This window comes from Periplaneta americana, chromosome 16, assembly GCF_040183065.1.
Source record: "Periplaneta americana isolate PAMFEO1 chromosome 16, P.americana_PAMFEO1_priV1, whole genome shotgun sequence".
Lineage (NCBI taxonomy): Eukaryota > Metazoa > Arthropoda > Insecta > Blattodea > Blattidae > Periplaneta > Periplaneta americana.
In genome coordinates this window covers 37,752,271-37,769,042 of record NC_091132.1, presented here as the reverse complement: position 1 = coordinate 37,769,042, position 16,772 = coordinate 37,752,271, and the positions used below count along the sequence as shown (strand labels likewise).

Below are 16,772 nucleotides of genomic sequence, written 5' to 3'. Positions count from 1 at the left end.
CGGAACAACGTGTTTTAATCAATCATGGCTGCTTATCCTACAATTTTTTTATCACTTTCCTGGTATTTGGTACCACCTCTCTAGTATTTGTTTCTTTTACTAAAGATGTTATTAATTGGTCCAACAGAATAATGACTGTTATAGTGACAATATTTGAGGAGAAAAATTCGCTCTGGCGTCGGGAAACGAACCCGGGTCCTTGGTTCTAATAAAAGCGCGAGCAGTCTTCGGAGCAGACAGTCTTCAGTCAGCCTTCAAGTCTTGTCTTTGACAGCGGCAACGTATCCGGAGGGTTTGAGTTCGACGTGCAGTGCACTTGAGTGAGTCCGTAACTGTGGCAGTATCCAGACGAGTGCAACGTATCCGGAGGTCCTGAGATCGACGTGCAGTGAACTTGAATGGGTCCGTAACCGTGGTAGCGTCCAGGCGAGCGCTGCGTATCCGGAAGTCCTGAGTTCGATGTGCAGTGAACTTGAACAGTGAGCTAGAAGAACTAGCCGAGGCGAACGAACTGTGAGCTGAGAACTGACAGTTTTGTCGGCACATAGTGCTTGTGAACATTAGTTGAAATGAGCAGTACATTGTTGTTCTTCTCAATAATACCTGTGTATTGTCATTGTCGCTGTTTGGAGTGCAATAACGACTACTGTGTTGTTGTGTTGAGCGGAATACCCATTATTGTAGGGTGAATTATTAAGTAGAAATAAAAGTCACATTGTTGGCAGGTGTGATGGTTTAAAGCAGAATAAAATGTTACAGTATTAATTTATTACGAATACAATGACATTTAAAAAGAAAGAAATTTAATTAAGCATGTGATTTTACAATCTTCATATATGAGCAGTCTTAGATCTAACTCGGACTAAAATACTGAAGTGGGATTGCAATGTAATTATTAACTTAATTTCTTCTTAATTTCTCATAACGCTTACAGATACGATCCGACGTCTTTCGCTCAGTGATGCCTACGGAGAGATTGTAATTTTGTGCCAGTCAGGAAGAAATTATGGGCCTAATTAAATTAATATTATCTCTTCCTATAACTTAATTTTAAGTGCCATTAAATTTCACTTTTCTGTGTCGCAAAAAATACTAAAAAAAATTAATGCTATCATTTCCTCCGATGGAGCAACTTTTCAGTTGAGTCAAATTATCTCTCTGTTCGTCACGTACGACTTTTATTCCATGCAGGCTGTGTTTCCATTACGGGAAGCGCTCTCGTCTTCTATTCTCACAGATGGACTAAACCCCAATCTCGGTAATGCAGTATGAGACTCCCCCTTTGCTTTGTTCCTCGAGTCTCATGAAGAAATTAACTATTGATATCAAATGTCGACCTACTTTTACCTCAGACGGAATGCTTTCATTCACGAAAGAAGAAAGAAACAAGAAGACCGTACAGTGTAACAATGTTTTACTTTCTCTCGAAAGTGTTTTTGACGAGATAAAGTGCAATCTAATAACATAATATTAGAAAACCTACAAGAACTTTTACCTTTTCTGATTAACCCTCCTACTACCAGAATTATTTTGTTACATTGGATACCACTGGGGTCACCATATCTCGTGTTACAGCAGCCATATAGGAGTCATTCTCGAGTTTCGCAGCAATTCCTGCCCATGGCAAATATCACTACTACTACGTTTCATATTTACTATATAAATTAAATTTTAAAATAATCAGTAGGCAGTTTCTTCTCAGCCAGTGACACAACCAATTCCTCTTCCTCTTCCTGATCAGTTTCAGCATCATTCTTCCTTCACCTACTCTTTTCAACACAGCTTCATTTCTTATTTTGTCTGTCCATTTCACACGTTCCATTCTTCTCCATATCCACGTTTAAAATGTTTCTAGTTGCTTCTCTCATTTCATCGTAACGTCCATGTTTCTGTTCCATACAATGCCACACTCAACACAAAGCTCTTCACTAGTTTCCTAGTTCTTTCTATAGAGGCCTGCAGAAGATGCTTCTTTTTCTATTAAAACCTTCCTTTGCTATTTCTATCCTCCTTTTGACTTCCTGGCAGCAGCTTACAAATTATATTATATATTTTTCATTAACCCAATACAAAATATATGATTATGTCTCGTGACGAGAATATTGTACGAAATGGAAATATAAAAATTGGAAATTTATCTTTTGAAGAAGTGGAAAAATTCAAATATTTTGTAGCAACAGTAACAAATATAAATGATACTCGGAAGGAAATTAAACACAATAAATATGGGAAATGCCTGTTATTATTCGGTTGAGAAGCTTTTATCATCCAGTCTGCTGTCAAAAAATCTGAAAATTAGAATTTATAAAACAGTTATATTACCGGTTGTTCTTTATGGTTGTAAAATTTGGACTCTCACTTTGAGAGAGGAACATAGGTTAAAGGTATTTGAGAATAAGGTGCTTAGGAAAATATTTGGGGCTAAGAGGGATGAAGTTACAGGAGAATGGAGAAAGTTACACAACACAGAACTGCACGCATTGTATTCTTCACCCGACATAATTAGGAACGTTAAATCAAGACGTTTGAGATGGGCAGGGCATGTAGCACGTATGGGCGAATCCAGAAATGCATATAGAGTGTTAGTTGGGAGGCCGGAGGGAAAAAGACCTTTAGGAAGGCCGGTACGTAGATGGGAAGATAATATTAAAATGGATTTGAGGGAGGTGGGATATGATGATAGAGAATGGATTAATCTTGCTCAAGATAGGGTTCCTGGAAAGCCAGTAAGTAAGTAAGTAACTAAGTAACCCAATGCTACGTTAAAACGAATTTTAAACACAGATTAAACTCTCCATTGGGAAGAATATTTCTTTACTTGGTTATTTAACGACGCTGTATCAATTACTGGGTTATTTAGTGTCGATAGAATTGGTGATAGCGAGATGGTATTTGGTGAGATTACCTGACATTCGCCTTAGGGTTGGACAAAACGTCGGAAAAAAAAAACCTAACCAGGTAATCAGTCCAATCAGGAATCGACCCCACGCCCGAGTGCAAATTCGGATCAGCTGGCAAACGCGCTGCAGCCTGAGCAACGCTGATGTTCGAGAAGAATATTACGATAAATGAAATAGGCATTTACAATTTTACTCGTCTTCTTAGATTTCTGACAGTTAACGAAGAAATAATACGTTGTCATAAAGTTTATTGAGATACACACAGAAGTTGTTTGGCAAGTATCGTAGATATGTGTGCTTGTAAAATTACGCATTAGTATTCAGAAACCGGCCTAAATATATCACAGAGAGTTTCGTCAGACGATCGTATGCAGGTCCCAGGACGAGGCAAGGGACTTCTCTCAACGCCACCACATCAAAGGCTGGAGCCTCCGTTCAAATGGATACCGCTCATGGCGTAGATACGTCGTCACCAAGAAGAACTTTACCTAATAGTTGCACCACTACAGAGCTATTCCGATACTACACCTGAACTGTACCTAGATCGAACAAATATGCTAGTGTAACATTAGTTCCAGAGGCAAGCAGGTTGATTTAAATTAATCATAAGGCAAGAATATTACTTATTTCGATTCTTCTTTGTTATGAGTTTACTCTTTACGTTCATTTATGTGCTGTATGATTATTTATTTAGTTATTTACTTATTTACTTATTTATTTATTTATTTATTTATTTTATTCTGACAGAATTTAGGCCAATAGATCTTCTCTTTCACATCAAAGTGGATATAACATTTATGAATAACATATTACAACTTCAAATTAGTTTACATTTGTAGAGTAATCGGCATAGCACTTGGAGTAAATAACTCGTCTTACTATCCCAATTTTGGTACAGCAACAGTTCACATACTATGTGAACAAATTATCTACTACTTGAATTTCCAAGAAATGTGGTTCACTGTAAAGAATTTCAGTGATGTTAAGCTCTTCTGGTAAAATTTCCTTTTTCCTGTACTTACTTACTGGCTTTTAAGGAAGCGGAAGGTTCATTGCCGCTCTCACATAAGCCCGCCATTGGTCCCTATCCTGAGCAAGATTAATCCATTCTCTATCATCATATCCCACCTACCTCAAATCCATTTTAATATTATCTTCCCATCTATGTCTCAGCCTCCCTAAAGGTTTTTCCCTCCGGCCTCCCAACTAACACTCTCTACACATTTCTGGATTCGCCCATACGTGCTACATGCCCTGCCCATCTCAAACGTCTGGATTTAATGTTCCTAATTATGTCGGGTGAAGAATACAATGCGTGCAGTTCTGTGTTGTGTAACTTTCTCCATTCTCCTATAACTTCATCCCTGTACCTATTTTAAATTCCTGGTTGAGTGTTAGAGAATGCCCTATGGCCTTAATTCAGCCAGGTTAATTAAAATTATTATTATTATTATTTTAGAGAGTAAATTTTCCTTCAGCTTTACATTAGACAAATCAAGACAGCCAAAACTGGTAATTATGAATAATGAATCCAACATTTTCCCTACCTATCTAGCGATGGAGTATTAAATAAAGCCTCCAACTGCAGTGATATCATCTTATTTTTACTTCAATTTTTATTGTACCTGGGTTTTTTAATGTACTTCACTCCTATCCTCTCTACTAGTAAACTTTTAACCGTCCTCCACACAGAACCAAGGCCGCGTATGCAGTCAAAGTCGCCTTACGGTCATAGTAACAGTACTAAGTTAGTGAGTATAGTACGTTCCAGAAATATGTTCGCGTTTTCCAGTGACAAAAGCTTTCAATATTTAATTATATTTTCGCACAGGTACTGTCGTTCGTTTGCCTACGTCGCATCCCGGTTTCTCCCACCCGCTTCTGCTCGCTCCTCTGTAAAGGCTAGTGGCTGGACTGTCTTAGCTCTTTCGTGAAAACATTAATTTCTGTTAGGAATAAATTGGAGGTCTACGTAATATTATACAACTGTTATAATAACTTAAATAAAAGGGCCTCGTTAATTAACTGTCACGTGATTTCTCTCCTTTCTACGATCCTGTGACCCTGTGGACGGACAGCAGATAGCATGGCTGAGTAATTTTATATTTTCGGGTCGGGCAGAAGTGAAGATTGAATTTACAGTACGTAGAGTAGGTACAGAATTATTTCAACATGAGTTACTAGTACGAAGGACGAAACTGGCAATTGGAATTAGATGCAATAGTCTATAGTGCGATAATATGCACAAAAGAACTGAAGCCTGTATCGAAATGAACGGCCACCATTTTCAAAAATGTCTTTAAATATCAATATTATGATTATTTTTCAATTTAATTTCATTCTCTATATTGTACGCTAATGTGCTATAGACAGTATAATATACACTGCATAATGAATACGTCCGAATGGATAGCTAATTTCGTGAGTAAAAACACTCACTGTTAATGCAGTACTGTATTTTGATTAAACAAAAACCTGATGAAAATTATCAAACTGAAAATCTCAATATTTCCTGGTTTACGTAAATGGATGAACTACTTTTCTTCCCTCCTATACCTAGTAAAGTGATTTGCTTGCATTTTACGCCAGTATCATCTAACTCCAGTCGCGGGAGAGGATAGCAAACGGTGTTTCCGGTTCCCAACTGTTAATCCAAAGGTATAACCAGGTTAATATTAGAAATGTTAGTAAAAATAAAATGATGTCCCTGTATAACAAGGTGCCAAAACGGTATCTGCTTTGGTTCATTCATCGACTTTAGTTACTGCAGGTTTTTTTTATTAATTTGTTTTAGAGTTGTTTTTAGTGATTGACTAAATATCTTTATTTTACTTATTTCTGAAAAAAATTTCGCACCATCGATTATAAAAATGTGTACATTCTGACCGAGATTCAATAGATGTCTCTTTCATTATCATTCAACTTGTTTTACAGCTATTCACACTCAAATATGAAGAAGTCTTAGGAGAAAATTCTCCTGTGCTTTGTTACTGTATCTATAATTTATAAGAGACTTCAAATGAATAAATACCAATTACTGTATCTAACAATGCTGTCGGATTTTATTAATCAGTAGTAAAATTGACTCGTGCTAATGCTCAGAATTTATTCATTTTGCCAGCATCTCTTATTGACAAAAGCCTCGTGTTAGAATGGTCTCACGTAATAGGAAAGTTATTTGAATACAGCAGAGACAGAATATGACACATTACCATATATCTACTGCATACGATACTCGCTCCCTTCGCATCTATTTCTAAGGTTGAACCTGTTAAGAAACAAACTTCTGTGAAAACATCCTTCTGACATCGGAAATAGGCAAAGTTTTTCGTAGTCTGGTCACAAGATTACATAATATTCTTCGTAGGGGTGGATGCAGTATAAAACTCACAGAACTACTGCTGTCATATTCTGTCGATAAGATTACATTGTGACTTGTGAATAAGAATAAGCTCTCTATGCTGACAAGACGTCTTTCTTGTAAATGGATGGATCGAACTATACGGAACTGCTTACGCTAATAATATGGATACTGAAACACGTAACTTTATTTATGAAACATATATCTGTATGCAGGAGCGTCAAGTTAAATCCGGGGTTTCATATTGAAATAATTTCGGAAAACGAAAATTCATTTATTGTTCCTTTTGAAAATGTGCAAAAACTCATCACGTTTTCTTTTCTACTACTGTACCTTATTAAGTTCCAATGTGATCACCAGGTCTGGCAATTTCGGTCCAGCGGACGTAAGGTTAATGGTACATTTACTATTATCATACTAGATATTGGTACGTGGCATGAGCAGACGGTCATGTAAACAAAGGTGTGTATGCACAGTGGACTATCGGCTGTGTGCATAACAGTTCCAGGAAGCTACAACCACATACTACTTACGCAGACTACAAGTTGTTCCTAAAATAGGTAGTCAAGGCTAAGTTGCACAGCCCTGTAAGGATACACAACTTCAAATAACATTTAATCTCTACATACCTTACTTACATATCTACATATTTAAAGAAAACATATGAATAATTTAAATAAGTTGTGTATATAATTTACCTAGTTATATTACCGGTTGTTCTGTATGGCTGTAAAACTTCGACTCTCATTTTGAGAGAGGAACAGAGATTAAGGGTGTTTGAGAATAAGGTTCTTAGGAAAATATTTGGGGCGAAGAGAGATGAAGTTACAGGAGAATGGAGAAATTTACACAACGCAGAGCTGCACGCATTGTATTATTCACCTGACATAATTAGGAACATTAAATCCAGACGTTTGAGATGGTCAGGGCATGTAGCACGTATGGGCGAATCCAGAAATGCATATAGAGTGTTAATTGGGAGGCCGGAGGGAAAAAGACCTTTGGTTAGGCCGAGACGTAGATGGGAAGATAATATTAAAATGTATTTGAGGGAGGTGGGATATGAGGTAGAGACTTGATTAATCTTGATCAGGATAGGGACCGATGGCGGGCTTATGTTAGGGCGGAAATGAACCTCCGGGTTCCTTAAAAGTCAGTAAGTAAGTATATAATTTACCTACAAGTGAAAAGTCGACTTTCTGAAAAACCGATGTACACACATTTTCGAAATGGATTACGATTAGAATTCGATGATCTTCCCTATCCCTATAATCTATAAATGATTGTACCACGAAAAGACTGCTATTTGTGTACTTATAGAACTTCAAACGTTGAACATTTGAAAATGCCTTACTGTAGGATTTCTTCTTATTTTCTTGAATTTTACACAACTCTCTGGAGACGTCTATTTTGCTGTCCGATTTTGTTTGTGACGTGCAATAGAGGTCCTCATTTTTCATTAATGCAATAGGCCCATTTTTCTTATATTATTATTACAATGAGCCTTTATATTTTAGTTTTCGTCTCTTGTAAGTGAACAAAAAATCTTGCACTGAATTGCTTACTGTCCATTTCCTCCACAATATTTTACTTAATACCGACCTTGAAATAAACCTGGTTTTTATTAAACATTTTATGCAAGAAGTATTGTAACATTCATACTACTACAAAAATAGCACAAATAGCCTAAAACTAAAAACAGACTAACCGATTTTTAATAACTGACCAGCAGCTGATTTAATTTGCAAAGCAAAATATGTAAATAAATGTTACATAATAAACTAATTTTGCTTATAAATAGCAGAAAAATGCAGAAATCATATTCTTGATTTTTTTAGAGTTAAATAATCCAGCCAGCAACAGATTTGTGCAAATATCTAATATTTTTCAAACTGTCGGTTGGTCTAATGTTGCGTAACTCCGTCCAATTTATATACTTACTTACTTACTGGCTTTTAAGGAACCCGGTGGTTCGTTGCCGCCCTCACATAAGCCCTCCATTGGTCCCTATCCTGAGCAAGATTAATCCAGTCTGTATCATCATATCCCACCTCCCTCAAATCCATTTTAATATTATCTTCCCATCTACGTCTCGGCCTCACCAAAGGTCTTTTCCCTCCGGCCTCCCAACTAACACTCTATATGCATTTCTGGATTCGCTCATACGTGCTACATGCCCTGTCCATCTCAAACGTCTGGATTTAATGTTCCTAATGATGTCAGGTGAAGAATACAATGCGTGCAGTTCTGTGTTTTGTAACTTTCTCCATTCTCCTGTAACTTCATCCCTCTTAGCCCCAAATATTTTCATAAGCACCTTATTCTCAAACACCCTTAACCTATGTTCCTCTCTCAAAGTGAAAGTCCAAGTTTCACAACCATAAAGAACAACCGGTAATATAACTGTTTTATAAATTCTAGCTTTCAGATTTTTTAACAGCAGACTGGATGATAAAAGCTTCTCAACCGAATAATAACAGGCATTTCCCATATTTATTCTGCGTTTAATTTCCTCCCGAATATCATTTATATTTTTTACTGATGCTCCCAAGTATTTGAACGTTTCCACCTCCTCAAAGGACAAATTTACAATTTTTATATTTCCATTTCGTATAATGTTCTCGTTACGAGACATAATCATATACTTTGTCTTTTCGGGATTTACTTCCAAACGTATCTCTTTACTTGCTTCAAGTAAAATTCCCGTGTTTTCCCTAATCGTGTGTGAATTTTCTCCTAACATATTCACGTCATCCGTAGAGACAAGAAGCTGATGTAACCCGTTCAATTCCAAACCCTCTCTGTTATCCTGTACTTTGAGCGTATTCCGAATCTCACCGGTGAGCATCACGGTGTTCCGAATTCCACCGATGACGTCATTGATGCTCCACCGGTGTCGCACCGGTGCCATCAACTTGCAGAGGTGGTGACAGTCTCCATCAGCCGCCATCAGTGAATCTGATTGGTTCTTGTATAGGGCGGGAATTAGCAGACGAATAACATCGTGCACTGTTGTGTCATGGCGGTGTGTTCTGCTTTAGTTCTGCTGCATTGTTTGTAATGAGCACAACGTAAAAACAATATGTTAATGGCTTATGAGCGAACATGTCAACGGACCCGTTATTACTACCGGTTCAAGAATAAATTGTTTATAATATCTTTTCTTTGAACGAGATGGGAGTACGAAAATTCAGCAAAATTTTGCTAGCGTAGCACAGACAACTTGTACGGTCGCCATGACAGCCATCGATCCTTCCAGCAGTTTTGTTCCTTATTTCGCTGCAACGTGACGTCACTGATGCCACCGGACTGGTGTGATTCGGAATACGCTGTTTCCTAATGGCGAATTTGTATACTGTTAAAAATAATTCTAAGTGACTTTTGTATTTCTCTCTAAATACATATTTCGCGTTTCGATATATTTAAAATAAAGTAAATTGTCCAAGAAGTCACTTCCGAAAGAAAATATCAAGTTTAAAGCACCGAAAAGCATTTCCCGTGGCGAATAAGTGCGGAGTAATTCAGTTGTGACAACCTGCTGCATTTCGCACAAGCTGAGTTGTTTGCTCGGCGCATTATCCCATGTCTCGTCCGCATCAGTGATTTACTGACACCCACGAGCCGTCATACGGACTACATCGCTGTCCACAGCACGTGTCGGGATCCGATGAGATGTAGCAGCGCCCGAACGTGTGGCGGGCGGTGCCCGGCCGGTCCCCATTCCTGGGATACTTCACGACACTGCGTCTTCTTTGCTAGAATGTCACAATTTGTTAACTTGGACGGCTATGCAGGCGATTGAATGCTTGTGGTTAACGCTCCCAACTGAAATCAAACATCTCGTTCGGTGTCGGCGCTTGTGACATTTCAAGGATGAAATTTACAAGATAATTTGTAGGTATGTTGGCGCGTTCAGTAAATAACACAATGACAAGAGATGAGAGAACTTACATTGCCATCAAAATGGGGCGATTTCTACGAAACTTTCCATTGTATTTTGGAATACACTGACGATTAGGCACAAGGTAGAAGGAAATTTACTTGTTATAAAAAAAATATTACTTCTTATTTTATTAAGGGGACACTACAATAAAAATGACAACTTTATTCCTAATAATTTTTTCAACCAAATTTTGTGAGCATGTTTACTATGTAAAGGACTAAGAAAATCCAAATTTTGAACCCCCAAATGTTTATGGCTTTTAATTATTTTTCTATTCTTTTTAGATATATTTTCAAACCCTAGTTTTAGTACCGAAAGATCTCAATTTTAAGCTTCTTTATTTTTTGTTTCATTCACAAGACATAGTAAAACATTTCAATGTATTAATTTTATGAAAAATCTCATTTTATTCACTTTGAGAAAATTGTTTAAAATGTTAAAAATGTTATTTTTCCTACAATTCATGGAAAAATATGAATAAAATAAAGTAGCAGCATTTTTCACAAAATAAATGCATAGAAACATGCAGCTATCTAATAATTACTTGCAGTAAAAATTTAATCAGATTGATTAATATTTGGCATAAAAATTTTTTAACTTCAGGGAGTCAAACTTAGAATAAAAAGTTACTAGATTTGTAATCAGAAATTTGTAAAAAAGAATTTTTTCATCAAAAAATAATTTGATAGCTCTTTAAATACCACACCCCCTTACAGCCAAAATAAAAACAAAATAAACATATTTGTAATCAGAATTGAACCAAATCCATATGAGGTATGGAAATGTACATTCTAAAGAAGTAAAATAGCGAATAAATTTGTTTGGAAAATTGTCATGGTTTTCAGTGCAGTCTTCCCTTAATTCGGAGTCAAAATAAATTCCTTACATTTTGCATAAATGTTATGACACGAAACATTTATCCACTGCCTTTCAATGTATATTGTCATATACTGTACATGTTTTATAAATGAAGACTGGTGATTTTCTGAGACGGGCTTAACAGAATTATAAGCAATATTTGAGATACTTAACGCTTATAAAATTATAACAGAGAAAAATGGTAAATGTAATAATATGACGGAAAATTGAAGCTACTCTTTCTGAGTAATATTTCACTTCTTTGTACATACTCTTACGTATACAACAATAATACATTAAAACCACATTGGTTCAAATAACATTGTAAATTAAACGCACAATATGATAACAAAGAATGAAATTATTCGGACATAATGTTGTTATAAAATTTATGATTAAAGTGGTACATCTCTCGTCATAATATTTAGTATCATGAAGAAGAAAAGATGATGACGAAAGGAAAGGTTATCAAGAAGCAGAGACGAATGATAAGAAAGTGAGTGATGGCAAAAAGAAAATGGCGACGGTAAACAACAAAATAGTGATGAAGAAGAAGATGAGAAGGGAGAGGAACAAGAATATAACAAGAGAACAGAAGACGATGACAAGGAAAAAGGAGATGAAAAGAAAAAAATAAAAAAATAAGAAGATTACAAGGAAAAAATAAGATGATAAAGAAAAAGAAGATGGAGGGGAAAAACAAGGATTAAAAGTAAAAAAATAAGAATATCAAAAGAAAAAAAGGAACTGAAAAGGAAAAAGTAAAAGGAGATAAGAAAAAAGAAGAAGAATATAAAATGTAAAAACAAGTTGACAAGAAAAAAAGGACATGACAAGGCAAACAAGACTGTAACAAATAAATAGAAGGTGACAAGAAAAAAGAAAGATGACAAGGAAAAAGAAATGAGAAATGGCAAGGTAAAGAAAAAGGAAATAGTAATTAAAAGAATAAGATCATAACAAATGAAAAGAAGTAGCAAGGAGAAATGAGATGCCAAGAAAGATGGAGATGCCAAGAAAAAAAGGAGATGCCAAGGAAAAAGGAGATGCCAAGGAAAAATGAGATGCCAAGGAAAAAGGAGATGCCAAGGAAAAATGAGATGCCAAGGAAAAAGGAGATGCCAAGGAAAAAGGAGATGCCAAGAAAAAAGGAGATGCCAAGGAAGAGGGAGATGCCAAGGAAAAAGGAGATGCCAAAGAAAAAGGAGATACCAGGGAAAAAGGAGATGCCAAGGAAAAAGGAGATACAAAGGAAGAGTTAGATGCCAAGGAAAAAGGAGATGCCAAGGAAGAGGGAGATGCCAAGGAAAAAGGAGATGCCAAGGAAAAAGGAGATGCCAAGGAAAAAGGAGATGCCAAGGAAGAGGGAGATGCCAAGGAAGAGGGAGATGCCAAGGAAAAAGGAGATGCCAGGGAAAAAGGAGATGCCAAGGAAAAAGGAGATACTAAGGAAGAGGGAGATACCAAGGAAAAAGGAGATGCCAAGGAAAAAGGAGATGCCAAGGAAAAAGGAGATGCCAAGGAAAAAGGAGATGTCAAGGAAGAGGGAGATGCCAAGGAAAACGGAGATGCCAGGGAAAAAGGAGATGCCAGGGAAAAAGGAGATGCCAGGGAAAAAGGAGATGCCAGGGAAAAAGGAGATACCAAGGAAGAGGGAGATGCCTAGGAAAAAGGAAATGCCAAGGAAAAAGGAGATGCCAAGGAAAAAGGAGATGCCGAGGAAAAAGCAGATGCCAAGGAAGAGGGAGATGCCAAGGAAAAAGGATATGCCAAGGAAAAAGGAGATGCCAAGGAAAAAGGAGATGCCAAGGAAAAAGGACATGTCAAGGAAGAGGGAGATGCCAAGGAAAAAGGAGATGCCAGGGAAAAAGGAGATGCCAGGGAAAAAGGAAATGCCAAGAAAAAAGGAGATGCCAAGGAAGAGGGAGATGCAAAGGAAAAAGGAGATGCCAAGGAAAAAGGAGATGCCAAGGCAAAAGGAGATGCCAGGGAAAAGGAGATGCCAAGGAAAAAGGAGATACCAAGGAAGAGGGAGATGCCAAGGAAGAGGGAGATGCCAAGGAAATGCCAAGGAAACAGAAGATGCCAAGGAAAAAGGAGATGCCAAGGAAAAAGGAGATGCCAAGGAAAAAGAAAATGGCAAGGAAGAGGGAGATGCCAAGGAAAAAGGAGATGCTAAGGAAAAAGGAGATGCCAAGAATAAAGTAGATGCCAATAAAAAGGAGATGCCAATAAAAAAGGAGATGCCAAGAAAAAAAGGAGACGCCAAGGAAAAAGGAGATGCCAAGAAAAAGGAGATGACAAGGAAAAGGAAGATGATAACAAAGAATAAGACAAAAGAAGATGACAAAGAAAAGAAGGAAATTGCAAACGAAAAGGAGACAAGAAAAAAGGAGGAGAAAAGAGGGAACAAATAAATTACAAAAGTTAAGGAGATGATAACAAGGAGGAAGAAGAGAATGACGAGAAAGAAAAACATGATAAAGAAGAACGTAACAAGAAAATATGGCATTACAAGGATTGGGAACATGATAACAAACAAGATGGTAAGGAAGAAGATTAAAAATAAGTAGGAACATGACAGTGAAGAAAAGAGTGACGGGGAGAAGTGGAAGATAATATTGACAGAAAATAACGACCAAAAAGAACACAATGATGAATAAGCTAACAAAGAAGCTTATGATTTAAATTAATAGTATCATACAGTAAAATGAAAGAAAATCATGATCATGAAGAGGATGAAGGTAAAACGGAAGGTGACATAATAGAGGATAAAGCAGCAGAAGATAATACAGTAGAACATGATAAACGAGACTGTGACAAAGAAGATCAAATAAACTAGATTTTGATAGTCTAGATGAGAATAAAGTAGCAGGGTAAAACAGGAGAACATAAAGTAGTTGGTAACAGAGACTAATATAAGGAAGAAGACACAGAATAGGAATGTAGTAAGAAACAGGGAGAGGATATCAAAGAAGGCGATGATAAAAAATAAGATTTAGTAACAAAGCTGATAAAAGGAAGATAGCATAGAAGAAGGTAATAAATATGTTGACTAAGAGGAAATTTATTACAACGAAGAAGACACAGAAGTCGAAGATGGCAAGAAAAATAGTGGAAAATATGAAAACAATAAGTTGCGAATAAAATGATGGCAAAGGAAAATGAATTGCTGAGGATTATGATAGTATTAAAGATAGAGAAGTGAAGAAGGTAAAACAGATTGTGGTAGTGAGTATTAAAGTAATAATGAAGATAATATTTATACGAGTAACAATAATGAGAAGTAGAAATGGTTATAAAGGAAGGGATGACAAGAGTAAGCGGAATGAAATAATGACAGCAGGGAAGATGAAGATTGACATGAAGAAAGAGATTGATGATATTATGGCACGAGAAACCTCTAGCAAACATGCAGCATAGTCTTTGCCGCATACAGATTTTACCTTGAACTCGCTACCATATAAACATGGACGGTAGTATGTAAAATCGATGCAGTACTGTAATTACTTCTCTGACATTTCGTCCCAAGTGAATTTAAATTTTAAACTAAAACATTCACAATTTTAATGAAGGAAGGTTGTAACATTAAATTGAAATGTAAATATTAATTCGCAAACTAAACTTTTGGGAGTGCAAAAATAGTTTAAGCCTGAAAAATATAGAGTAATAAATATAATTTTTTAATCCGCTGAGTACGTAAATAAAGACTAATAACAATCGGTCTCACGGGAGGCATTCCGTAGAACTGTATTACATTTTGAGCACATCGAGCAATAAATCTATGTTATGAGACAGGAGAGATTGACCTTTGTTACGTCTCTCTATAAAGTCTGAATTCGAGCGTAAATCTTCATGCATAGTTGTTAAACGAGTTTGAGATAGTTTCTAAACCAGATTCTAACAGAACGAGGCGTTCCAACTTCTGCAACACTTCGCTAAAGTTCGTTACAAAATTTATGTTCTGGCATGTGTGCCATATGGAAAACCAAGCGCTCAGTAAATTGTTTTAACAAATCGAGTTCGCACTCCATATTGTTAGTGTCGAAGTAAAAAATGAACGTTTGCTTTAACACCACATATAACATAAATAAAACGAAGTTAAATATTTCCCTTTTTTATCGGGAATACGACGCCAAAACATTTTTTGCAGATCTAGCAAAATACACATCATTGCGATTTACGTCATTTCTAACTTGTTTTACAATCTGCGATTCCTATTGAACATTATTTCCTCCAAAATTTCCTAATACATAGTTATATTCCATACGGATTCATCATTTAACACACACTGTAAAACACACACTCATATTTTCTTAAGAGCCATTTGCATTCAAAAATATTAAAGCAGAAACAAATATCAAATGTAAAGATTTCTTGTTCGTTTTTATACCGATTTTACTGTTGAAATCCATGTGCGTAATCAAAATCAGTTTTCTTCTAAACGGCGTATCGTAACATACGAGGTAAAAAGTACGCGGCACTGTCTGTAGTTTCTATACTTTTAAGGGACTTAAAGCTGGTTCACAATAAACCTGGAACGGAAACGACAACGAGAACTAGAACGGAAATAATATTAAAATACTTGTATTTAAATGTTAACATTCAACATAGTTAATTGTGAATGATTACATTTAAATACATTTGTTTTAACAATATTTACATTCTCGTTCTCGCTGTCGTTTCCGTTCCCGGTTTATTGTGAACCAGCCTTTATACATCTTCGGAACTGAAAAAAAAGTTGTGATCCTTTTTTCCCTTTTTATTGAATGGACTTTCCTAAATAGTAATGTGGATTTACTTAAAAATCTCCAATACGTTTCTAATTTTGACCTAAAACGTGAGACTGTGCGAATTAACTTTGCCATTTAAATATGGACAGAACTGAACATGAGATCTCCTGCAAGATTGTCGGTCACTTCCTAACTTACAGTTTCCAATCCCGTTCCCCTCATAATTTCCATATATTTTCAGATATATTTATGAAATTTTACATGCAAGTAGGCCTATATTTCATACTGGAGAATAAACTCTGTTTTTAGTACTGTTTTATCATTTCAAGTTTTATCTTTCATTAATAATACTTTATGTGAATTAAATTTTTGTAAAAAGACGTTAGTTATCACTTTATATATTTTAATTTTTAACATAGTTTCGAAAGTACATTGGTAAACGCTTCGTTTTTGTTTGAAAGTGCGCTAATAAAATTGCTAGTTGACTTGTTAGAGGCAAATTAAAATCACAATTGTTTTAAATGGCGGTAGTCACCAACATGCTCCGTTTTAAAACTATTCAATTGGCAGCAGTGGTTGAGTGAGAACATTTGAAGAGCTGAAAAAAAGAAGAAATATTGCGAAAAGACTGTTTTTTTTTTTCTGAAGAAGCAAGGAACAAACAAAGAAGTGAGAGAATCAGTTCTGTAGTCTGTACCATATTCTACTTTGAGTAGTATACACATGACAGAGTTGGATACATCAAAGCATCAGTAATATCAATGGATTAGTAAGCCACACATTCTTCATGGCACTTCAGCGAGAATCTGTTCCTCCATTAATGAGCCCAGTCTACTCAGAAAGAGAAGTTCTAACAAAACTGAAAAAATTCAATATTTGGAAACATGAAGCAGTGCATCCCAAGAGAGCAAATGGCACTTTATCAAGAACTTTTCAGCTGGCCTACAGACAGCAATCCAACATACGATGACTGAACA

General features: G+C 36.2%; 1 protein-coding gene across 1 annotated transcript in view; it reads right to left on the bottom strand.

The window, feature by feature from the left end:
- Nucleotides 1-16,772, bottom strand: part of LOC138691892 (uncharacterized) — a 1,248,967-nt gene that overhangs the window by 1,076,032 nt on the left and 156,163 nt on the right. The gene's annotated exons all lie outside the window — the stretch shown is intronic.